At 49.8% G+C, this 11,594-nt stretch overlaps 1 long non-coding RNA gene across 1 annotated transcript; it reads left to right on the forward strand.

The window, feature by feature from the left end:
* The first annotated feature begins 349 nt into the window (after positions 1 to 349).
* On the forward strand, positions 350 to 2,345 carry LOC146589859 (uncharacterized). Its single transcript, XR_014897089.1, has 2 exons — positions 350 to 566; positions 1,539 to 2,345. It is a non-coding gene; the product is annotated as an uncharacterized LOC146589859 (long non-coding RNA).
* The last annotated feature ends 9,249 nt before the right edge of the window (positions 2,346 to 11,594 follow it).

An 11,594-nucleotide genomic window follows, 5' to 3' on the forward strand; every position in this document is an offset into this window, starting at 1 on the left:
CAGGGACATTTCCCTGTTCCTCTTCAGCCAGCTTGCATTTGCTCCAGAGCAACATGTTTTTGTGATCATACGCTGATTCTTTTCCTGTCTCCTCAATGTATTTCTCTTCCCGTGTGTCTCCATGCTTGCAGCTCCTCAGCACCAAGCCCTCTGTGCGATCCAGCTGTTAGCACCTCCACCCCATGCTCCCACTGACGACAGAGGGAGTCCCAGTCACAGGGTCCCCGACGGACGAGACCTCTTGCGCCGCGCCCCCGCTTCCCGCAGGCGTTCGTCACGGCGTTCAGCTCCGCTTGGCCTGGGTCAGATGCCTGCGTTACTGTGCTGGCCAAACCCCTCGCAGTGGGATGCAGTGCTAGCACTCTCTTTTTGTTTCCCTTTGTTTATAGTACTCGATCCAGCTTTCAGGCCATGCGCAAATGCTCTGCTCTCAGCCAACTTGAATTCATTTCAAGGAAGATTGCACAAGAATTCAGCTCCGCTGCTCTGAGCCAGGCCTGCTGGGCTGGCTGTTTTGTCCTCTCGGGCCCCAGTCCTGCCGAAGGACCTGCTGGCACAAACCCCTGGTAAGTGAAGTCAGTAGGATGCCTCATGGGCCTCAGAAGGAGGCAGAGGAGCAAAGTCCAACAGAGGTCAGGGACAGGCTTTGCAATTTCATTAAAAAAGAAAAAAAAGAGAGAGAGGAACAGACGTTTCTCTGGGATGCTTTCCTCTCTATTAAAGCCATGCTGATTGATGGTAACTCCTGTTACCTCCAAATATAAATAGCTTTTATTCTCGTAATATCAGTCCCCGTCTCATACTGGGGGCTGGGCGGTAAAAGCTTCGCTGCTGCGCTCTTGGCCTCCGTGGAGGAGCCTGGCTCCGAGCGCTGGGGAGGGGCTGGAAGGCTCGCAGCTTATGTAAGCTGAAAGAAATAGCGCTGCCGAAGTCAAAGGGGAAGAGCGGGAGCCGTCCTGACAGCTTACGCAGCTGCGGACGTGTCCAGGAGCCTGAGCCACCCCCTCCCATTGACAGAGCTGAGGTATCCTGGAGAAGTAGCTCGCTTGATTGCTGTTCGCAGTCTGTCTGGCCTTTGGCTAGAGAAAGCACTTATTATCCCTCGTTTCACAAGCACAGTGTGTATTTCAGGCGACAAGAAAGCTTTGATTTCCATCCACAGGTTTAAAATGCTGCAGGCAAGTAAAAAACACATCCGATTTTGTAATGGTTCCTAACTTCTTCAAAAGCATGTTTGTTACGTTTGGTTGGTTGGTCTGTCTTTTGACTGACCTTGTCAGCAAAGATATCAGTAAAAAGCTGATAGGGGAATACTTGGGAAAATCAAACCTATCTGCACAAGCACACTGCGGTAGGGTGGACCCTGAGAGAATTAGCTGACCTTCTGAGCCTCTGTCAATTATTTTTGAAAAATCATGGGGAATATGAAGTTTCAGAGCACAGAAGATTCCTCAGCAGTCTGTGGCTGAAGTATTAAAGTGCCTCATGACTCCCATTGCCATTATAAGTAAGAAATTTTGTTTACCTTCTTGACACAGGAGCATCCCTGTTTTGAAGTAATTTGCAGGGACTTCAAATCCCTTGAGAAAGCCCCGTTTTTCTCAGAGGTGGGATTCATCTCAGCTAGCCACAGAAGCCTCAAGTTGCGAGAGTGCTGCAAGCTCATCATTCTGGCTCTCCTGATGGGGGATGAAGAGGAGGAGACATCTCGCAAAGCGTGACTCACTTAAGGTAAATGGGACAAATCTCCTGCTGGAAGTGCCCATCTCTTTCCATGGAGTATAGCAGGAGCCTAGAAGATTTGTTTAGTCTTGCTTGTCTACCTTAGAGAAGACTAACACTAAATGGTATGACCCACCCTGGAGAACTGACTTGCTGTCAGCCCTTGGGAGCAGCAGAGAAGGTGTCCTAGGACCTACAGTGAATACACTGTGACAGGAGACAAGTGAGAGCTTGTGCAAGAGCCTGCCAGCTGTTCCCCCCCTCTCCTCGTACAGTATACGCGGTGGGGTGGACATGCAGACAGACTTTAAGGTCTGAAGGGCTGCTGTGCTGCCTGTTCTYATCTCTAATGCAGCCTGTGCTCTACATTTCATCCATTCTCTTGCTCCAACTCAGGGGTTTGCATTTGGATGCTACAACTCTTCCTTTGGCTCTGGGCTTCCGTTGCCGGTTCTTTGTTGTCGGCAGTCCCATTATAAATCCTCGTGAATGCGGAGACRCAGCCCTCCAAATCATTCTTTCTTCTGTGATATTTGCCGAGTGTTTTCATTTGAGTCACGATAATATTTTCCCCATATTTTCCATTTTAACATAATGCTGATAAATGATATGACACTGATAAATTTTCATTTTATTTAAAGCTGTTTATCATCCATATCTATTATGGAAAGTCATCAATTATGCAAAAAGCGTGAATGTTTAACGAGCCTCTAAAGTGTCTCTATTTATGGATTGCATGTTGGGTCTCCTGTATTCCTTGCTGGCGCGCACATTAGAGAGGCTCCTCCATTAAGTTTCTTTCTTGCACAAAGAGCCTGAAAAACGGAAATTGGCAGGGGGATCTTAGACAAGCTGGAAGCTTGTCACAAAATGTGGTTTAGCTATAAAAATTTCACCTCATGAGAGAATTCCTCACCTCGCCATTCAAAGCTAGGCCTAAATCAGAAGAAGATCAGTAAACTAGATGGATGCAGTGTGCCTTTGGTCCGAAAGCCACACACTGCTGCTCTCCTGAAGTCACCACCCATAGCTTATCTCGCCTGCCCCTGCCAGCACGAAAGGTGCCCGAGTCCCTCAGGGAGGGTTTCTGCAGCCTGGAGTCAGCCCAGAAAAGCACCAGGAGTGGTTTCCTGATGGTGGGGGTAGGTGTGGACCATGCCGCCGAGACACGCGGTTTGCAGAGGGTGCTCCCGGCTACCGCTGCTCGGTGTGGCCGTGCCACGGGGGGAGAAGCCACGCGAGTCGGCTGAGGTGCCTTGAGTCGCGAGGGCAGCGTTCGGCTCGGGGCCGGCGCGGCRGCAGCCCCTCTGCTGAGCAGGGCCAGCTTCTGCTCTCGGGCAACCTCTGCGGAGGCGCTTGTCGTTAACGCCAGCGTAACTGGCAGCTAGTTTCGGCACGCGCATTAGATCGCGGTAACGGGGAGGTAACGGTGCGGAAAGCAGGGTGGGAGCAGACGTGAAACAGAGCTCCTGTAAAGCAGGCTCAGGCACCGGCATCTCGGCCCATTTCTTTGTTGCCTTTCAAGATGCTGGGGGAGAACAAAAGAGTTGAAGTAAGGAAATCAGATCGTAAAAACCAAATGGACTAAGAAGGGCCGTGCCRGCCTGATTCTGATCCTGCCCGGGGTTTGCCGGCAGATCCAGCGTAACCGCGCACGCATCTGCACGTTGGGCAGCGTTCCTGCGGCGGCAGCGTCCGCCTGCGTCCGCTCAGCTGAGCCGCGGAGCCGGCGGGGGCCTGCAGCTGCCGGCGGCTCTCTGTTGCCCGTGGCAATGTGCCACAGGAAAGGCAGAGTTTTCTCACACATCCTGCACAAAAAAATAATTGTCAGGAGTCTTGGCCGGTCACCTTTTCTGTGCTGCCCTCGCCACCGGTTCCTGGAAGCGCGGCCCCCCTCTCCACGGCCAGGTACTTATTAAACAGAGGCCGTCCACAACGCTGGCCAAGAAATGTTCCCCTCACGTGCCATTTCTCCCCTTTTTCCTGTGGGAGGCATCCTCTGAATTACTCCTGTGTTTGAACGCCCCGTCACAACCCCGTTATTTCCCTCTTTTCTTTCCCTCTCGCCCCGCGGCCCCCGGGAGATGGTGCCCAGGCCGCGTGGTGCTGTCCCGCTCCCTCTCCACACCTTCGGGGGAGCTCGGAGGCGCCCGTCCTCGCTGAGGGACGCACGCGGGCTGCCGGCCGCCGCGCCGCCCCGGCGGGCGCGCTCGAGCCCTGGTTTCCCCGGTGGCGAGGCAAGGCTGCCGGCACGGCGGCTCTCGCTGCAGCCCAGCCCCGCCAAACCGTTCCCCCTGCTGCCCCTCTGAGGAAGCAAGCCTTAAATATTTTCGGTTTCTGTCCCCTCGCAAAGCCCTCTGGGCAGCCCAGAGGCCTCGCAGGTGCCCTCTGCGGAGGGCACGCGCTCCTGCTTTGCTCCCCCGCAAATCCCTTCGGCGCACGGGGCGTCTGAAAGGATAAGGCGCGTGGGTAAGGCCTGCCGCTTCCAGTTAGCGGGCAGCCGAGGCAGAGCCCCGCTCGCTCCTGCTCGGGGACCGTGCTTCGTGCAGGAGGCTCTCGCCCCAAGCACCCCGGACTCCAGGGCCCTGGCAGTGCAGATGTTGAATGCTAAGAGTCCCCCTGGCAATGCACATTGAACAGGCTCCCCCTGCACCAGCGGCGTGGGGACCTGTGGGGAGATGTTCTGCTCTTGAATTACAGCTTAATATGCCTTTAGCGTTGGTAAGCATCCTGGAGCTACTGAAGATCTGGGTACTTAAACAGCTCTCCAAAGTAATTAGTTGTGTTTTTAAATTGCTTGCAATTTATGTAGTGCTGTAGGGGATATGTCAGGCTGTGACAAAGGATAGAGTGTAAGGCCCACAGGGCAGGGACTATAGTGACATCTATTATTTTTAAACATGTCGTGTAAGGTCATCTTTAAGTTCTCTTTGCACCTAGCTTCAGTGTTTCCTGTCTTCCCACCCTTCACTCCATTTGGTAGTCTTTGCCATGAAATCGTTTATTTTCTTTTACTCTTCTTTTCCCCTTGTAACCATCGGGAGATGTCCTTGACAGCACTGTGTGCCTTTAAGCCAAGTAAGCAATAATATAAGAGAGGCTTTGCAGTTATCATGTCTTTTATTGAGCGCATTAAAAGCCTGAGATCAAAGGCTGGCTACTTCCAATGCTAGAAGAGTTCCAGTAGCATATAAGATGGATTTTTTTTTTTTTTTTTTTTTTTTTTACCATTTCAAATGGCTACACAATTTTCCATTCAGCTTCTATTTTTTCCATAGGGTCACCAAATCAGGAAGGATGTCTGGCTTCTCCCAGTGTAGACACTGCCTCAGGCTACTCTTGTCCTGATCCAGCCTAGCTGCCCAAAGCTAGTTTTTCAGAACATCACTGCTCTGCCAGGTAGAAACCATTTACACTCTATCCATAAGCAAATCAAATTTCTCTTGTGACGTATGGAGAAATGTTACTCAGTTCAGGAAGCTCCCTCCCTCTGACGGTGTTGATGCCCACGCATCTTTGCAGCAGCAGAGATGCTCACTCCCAGCCTTTGATGAAGCTTTTGTCTGGTGCTCCGTGGGAGACTCCTCTCCATCCCATCGCCCTCAGCAGCCCAGTACATGCACATGAGCAGCTTGGAGGCCACCTTCCCGGTGACAGCTCACGCTTCACCCAGGTCATGTTCYGGTTGTGGTTATGCCAAGTGACCTGTATAGTGGCTTTGATATTTTACTTTCTATGCTGGACATACTYTCCTGCACGTCCTGGGAGTGTGCTTGTCTTTCCATACCCGCATCCCATTGGTGCCCCAAATCATTAACTACCCGTGTGCCCTTTTCGCCTTCAGTCAGTTCCAGACATCGAGTTCCCAGGTCATAGCGTAATTCTTGTTGTTAATCCATAAACTATAACCTTTACATTTGGTATTGTTCAACGCAATCAGATTTCTATTACATGATGTTCTTTCCTGTAGTTAAACAAGACTTGCTTTACTTAAACAGCTAGCCTCAGGCTAGATTTAATTGTAACCTTTGGGTTAAAGCTCTGCTGCCTGCATACCATTCTCTTGAACCCTCTGGTCCACAAACCTGTATTTATCTCAGCACGTTAGCAATCATCTATAGCTTCTGGCAATGAAATTCAGCCTTGTCCTGAAGGGCTGAGCAGAGCATGTGCAGGCGGAAGGTTTATTCATCTGTGGCACAGGGCAGCCCTCTGCCCGAGAGTGGACTTCAGCCCTCTCCAAAGGACATGGACTTTCCATTAAGAGAAGAATAAGACCAGCATGGCTAGAAGTCAGGTCACCCTGACTGCAGCATAAACACAGTACCTACTCTGGTGCAAACTGTGGTGGAAAACAAAGGCACAATAGACCAAACAGGGTCATTACACACAATTTGGTCCAATTATAYATCTAAACCCGCGGCTCTTTGTGCTAAGATTTTTATGTTGTGCTGAGAGGCAGGAAAGGCGGCTTTGTATGTAATGGAACAGCACTGGCTACAGAAATGCATCTCATCTCTCAGAAAGCAGCTGTAGTGTCTCCTAAGCCCTCCTGTACCTCAGCCGAGAGTGCGCTTACCCATGCACTTGTGGCCACTATTTCCTGTGGTTAAAAAATATTGGTATGCAGGAAAAGTTTTCTCTGGCCGTGAGCAGGCTGCAACCGGCCCCCTCCCCAAGTCCAGTGAATCCCTTCGAGGCAACAAGAGCATGACAGTAACAGCCCGGGGAAGTGAATAAACGCTCGCMGGCCAGCCAGCTGCAGGGTAAGGATGGGGTAAATTGCTGGAAGAAACTTTCCCAGCCACCAGACAAGTTCGGAGAACAATACAAAGAACAGGATATGAGGCACTTCCTGCCGGTTGCTAGGTCTATGCCAAGGAGCATTTCAGCTTCCAGTTCTATCTTTATACCCCTATAATCTGAGGTTATTTTTTGCTATTTTCTGCCAATTTCTATACTAGTTCCGAAATTGTTGTTTCTGTTAGCTCTCTGAAAGAGACCTAATACTTGCTCTAAAAAGTGGGACTGTGTCTCAGCTCTTCTGCTGTACATCTGCCTGGTCCATCTGAGGCTGCTCTCTGAGTCTGGGTGAGACTGAGAATATTCTGGTTTTCTCTCTAGGATCTGGCTGATAGAGCAATGCTGATGCTCTTTTATTTTCACATCCCTCTCCCTCCTCCCATCCCTGAGAGATGGAGATAGTGGGTTCCTTGTTTGTTCTGCTTTCCTATAATCTCCTTCTATTATCAGATAGTCTAATCTCTCTATCTAGGTCCTCTAGAGGTGCTTCTCTCTGTAATATTTGAGTGCCTTTTGCAACTGCAAAAAACCCCAAACAACAACATCAAAAAAACCCTGAGATTTTTCTCCCTGCTATCTTTGCTATCAGGAAACAGGTTTGTTTGTTTTTTAATGAATGCAAAAGAATGCAGATACTGACAAGGAAAAGCTTGGGCAATGAGTTTTGCATTTCTTTATTTAGGCTCCTCCATGTATATCAGCTAAGCCCAGCAGGCGGCAAAGCAAGAGATCAATGTTATTTCAGGAAAAGCCTAGTCGTTTGTGCTTGCAGGCTACCGTCTCCTGAGGGCAACTCTTGGCTCCTGTAGCCCAGAGGTGATTTGGGTGGAAAAAGGAAAGGAATTCCAGCAATGCTGCTTTTCTCCCCTGTCTTCCAGGCTTTGAATAGCAGGTGTCCCTAAGGCAACCCACCTCCACTGAAACAAGTTGAAGGGCATTCACCTGAGCAGCGCTGTGATCACATCTGCAGGGCAGCCCAGGCTGCCACGGAGCTGGCTGCTGCAGGGCCCTGGATTCAGCCCTGCTCCTGCTCCTTAGGCTCTTTGGCACTTGGTGCTTCCACCTTCTCCTCTGAGAACTGGACYGACAGTCCTGCCCGGCTGCACGGTCCTACTGACACATGTGCAAAGTGGGGGATGTCCCCTGTCATGGTTTCCTGCTCAGTGGCCCCAGCCCCTTCACTGTGCATTGGGTGTCCCACCACCCTGGTGCCAGGCACTGGCAGCTGCACAGGGCCCGGAGACTAAAGGGCAGATCTGGGACAGGTCTGGAGGCTCTGCYGCTAGCAGAAGCAGGGCTTATACCATGTGTACTGAGCAGTGGGGCCCTGCAGCTGTGCTGGAGGCACATGCTAAATAGCAACAACAGGTTCATCCTAGCTGTATGCTGGTTACTGTGCTCCCTGGAAACAGTGGGCTGCAATCACAGCTACACTGGTGTCAACAGTAGTTGGGTGCTGTCCTGAGGCCGTGGTCTGTCTGCTGGTCCTTTTGCCAGCCTTTCAGTCCGGTTTAGTCATCCCCTTCACCCCAGTGTCTCACTTCTCACTGATGATCCCCCAGGCAGTGTCAGAGTTAGTGACGGAAAGCCACTAATGGCACGATGTTGGTACATAAAGGGCACGTCCCACATGGGTTGGCCACGGTTCCTGGGTTTGGGACTTCCCACGTGGGCTCAGAATACCATACCCCCGTGCAACTTTGTCTGCAATTCAAATGTGGCATGAATTTGGAGGAGGACTCCACTATTGCTTTTGTGGGTTCACCTGTCTCTTGTCATGGCTGGAGATGGTGATCAGAGAATGTTTCTTTCTCCTTGTCTTCTTTTTAATGAGAGAGGAAGAAAATGCTGATCCAAGATGAAAAGGTTTTATTTTTCTCACCAAAAAAAAAAAAAAAAAAAAAAAAAAAAAAAAAAAAAAAAAAAAAAAAAAAAAAAAACAAGCCAAACAAAATAACACAGCAGATTAAACACAACATTTTTCTTGACTCACTACTGAATACTTCATGACAATTTTGATAATAAAGGTCAAACTTTAGTATCAAAACATCACTCCAGCATGAAAAATAGAAGTGCATCACATAGAACTAGCTGCTTAGACCATTAATTTTATTCAAATATATGTATTTTGGCAACAGCTCTTCACTGACTTCAGCAAGAATTCAGATTTGGTCAGCCTGAAACTGCACTTTTCACTGCATTAAATATTCATCACCCCTTTTTGCCTGGCTCTAACCATGTTATTGTATGATCCATTTCTTCCCCATACCTAAAGAGAGCTCATCCATTTTGGGATCTGAGCAGCTCCAAGATAGGCGACCTTTAGTTTCAAAACTGATGTTCATTTGTACTTTGTGCATGTATTTCTTCCTCAGTCATACAGGATTTCTGCTATTCTAAATTTATGCAAGAACTTTTTACTAGGTTGTTTTCTATTGATACGGAGAAATCTTTCATGCAATTTGCATGCCATTAGCAGCTTCGTAAGAGATGATCCTCATTCTAATGGCTCTGCACAATAAGCCAATAAAGCCAAATATGGAAGTGATCATGGAGTGCAATGCTGTTTTACACCCACAAAATGGCTTGTGCTTTCAGAACAAGCTGCTGACTGCTTTGATACCAAGGGTTAGTCCCAAGAGTTACTATCTGATATTTTCCAGCAGTTTTGGTTGTCTTTTGTCTTCTCTCTCTCTCTCTCTCTTTTTTTTTTTTTTTGCCTTGTCCTTTTGCTTTTAGTAGTAGAGACCACAAACCAAACCAAACAGCGACTATTGCCTTGCAAATGGGTGTCATATGCAGCATTCCAGCATTTGAGGTGGAAAATACTGTTGGAATCCACGGCTGCAATAAAAATGGTGTTGTTATTTCACTTCTGTGGCAATGGAATAATAGCAGAGGCTGCCTTAAGGCAGATATATTTACTAGCCATTGTCCCTGTCACGGTTACCTTCCTGTAGGCATATTTACACCGTGTGCTACAAGACTTTAGCACCTGTAGGAAAGGCCAGGCATCTGCGTTGAGCCTTTCAGCTCTGCCGCATGTCTTTGATGCTGTTGACACAGAGCAGCGTAGGCTGGTGGGCAGAATTACCAGCCACGGAAGATGAATAACTCACTCCCTCCCCAGTGTCAGAGTTTCAATTTGGTGCCTTGAGGGTTTCTTGTAGAGTTTCATAAACAAAGGATTCAAAGTGAAGGAGAGACATCAGAACTGGCTTCCCATTGCCAGAGATCTTACGGCTCTGCAGACGGAGGTAAGGGGGGGGGAATCTATGTGGGGAAACCCACTGCTCCATGGGACAGCATCCTGCAGCCCCCAGGCCTTGCTGCAGGAAGGACCAGAGCTATGTAAGGGCTGCAAGAAGGACCAGAGCTGTAACAAAAAAGCCCCCCCAGATCCAGGGCAGAGAGGAGCAGTTCAGCCCTGGCCTGTTGCATTGGTTAGGTGGGGTGCATGTGGCTGTTTAGCGATGTGCTGGAAGAGCAGAGGCATCGTGAGAGCAGCAGCAGATCTGGGGGCTGCAGGCGATGGCCCTGCTGCAAAGCGTGGTTGCAGGTCTGGCCATCTCGTTGTGCTAGCCCTGGTTTACTGCAGACTGCAGCATTGCTGCGGCAATGCAGAGCTCCTCATGGCTAGAGGCCTCCAGGTTCAGGCCCAGAGTGCGGTGGGGTGATTATGCTGCTGCTGCTCTGACATTAAAAGTCCACTTAAGCTGCTGTTGCTCCTCTGCCCCTTGTGCCGTTAGCTCCTGTGATTTTCTGCTCTTGGGTTGAAGGCGTGGTACTAACTCCTGTGTAATTCAACCAGCCAGGCCATCCAAAGACCTTGCCCAGGTCTCTAGCCAAAAGGAAGGTGATGTGGCACTGGGGTTTCCAGTGTGCCAGGAGGTGGGAGAGGGAGAGGAAAGGAGAGGAATAACAAGGAGGAAATGGAGATGTTGCATTGCACCTCTCACGGTGGTGGAGTTTGGGGCACTGGCACTCTATCTTCTAAAGCCTTCTACCATGTGGAGGCACAGTATCTTTCTTACCTCTTTTCTGCAGTGGTACCTGAAGGCCTGAGGCTAGGACCTCATTATGCAAAGGCTTGTGTAATTTAAGGGGAAAAGGCTGACTCTCACCTGAAAAACTTACTCTTTTCAATGGCGGGAGAGAAAAAGCAGATATCAGGAGCGTGGAGTGACCTGCCTACAACTTACTTTTCCCTGCCTCCAGGGAACAGCAGTCATGGGTCACCCCAGCCATTCGGCTCCCTTGTGCCCTCTCTTTTCCTACAGGGCAATCTGAAGTTCTCATACAAATTCAAGTAATTGTGCAGGCTCCTGGGAAATACATGAAAGGGCACTTGCTCAAACCGTGTCGATGCCCAGACCACACTCGCTCCAGTGTTTATGTCATGTTGACCACGTTGTTAGCTAGCTCAAGGTTTTCACATGCTCAGTTGCCTAATAGAAAGTTTCTTCCATCCGCAACAAACAATACTCAAAAAAGTTTTTTGCCTTCTTTGGTCACGTTCATACATGTTCCTTTTCTGATTCAATTGCTCAGCCATTATGTGGCTTAAGTGCATCTGAACCGCTTTGAGTATTTTGGCCTGTACTTTAGGGTTCATGGTTATCTTTTTTTTTTTAATGCCTCTGTTTAATTGAAAGGTGGCTTGTAAATGCAACACACATGCAAACGGAGCCAACAGCTGCTGGGCATACTGTGGGAGGCATTCAGAAAYGCAGTGCTGATGAGCCAGAGGCAGCACAAGCGGAGCTGACGGCTACCTCCGTAGTGCAGGGGGCCCTCCTGCCTCACCTCCAGGTCCACGGGGGACACATCCCTCCAGCGCTGGCAGCCTGCTCCCCAGCGCAGTGGGCAGCACTCGGCCCTCACTTGTTCAGCCAGCTCATCTTTGCGGGCTGCTCTAGATGGAGCCATCCGATGACTCCCGTGGCAGCTCTGGCAGTGCAAACCTTTGTGAGCAGCCTGGCCTCCTCTTCCTCCCCTGCGCTGGCCTTCGTGCCAGGAGTGCAGCCGGCCTATCTGCATGTGTATAGCACGGGAGGGCAAGGAGCAGC

This window comes from Rhea americana, unplaced genomic scaffold, assembly GCF_003343005.1.
Source record: "Rhea americana isolate MKP2758 unplaced genomic scaffold, rheAme1 scaffold_43, whole genome shotgun sequence".
Taxonomy (NCBI): Eukaryota; Metazoa; Chordata; class Aves; order Rheiformes; family Rheidae; genus Rhea; species Rhea americana.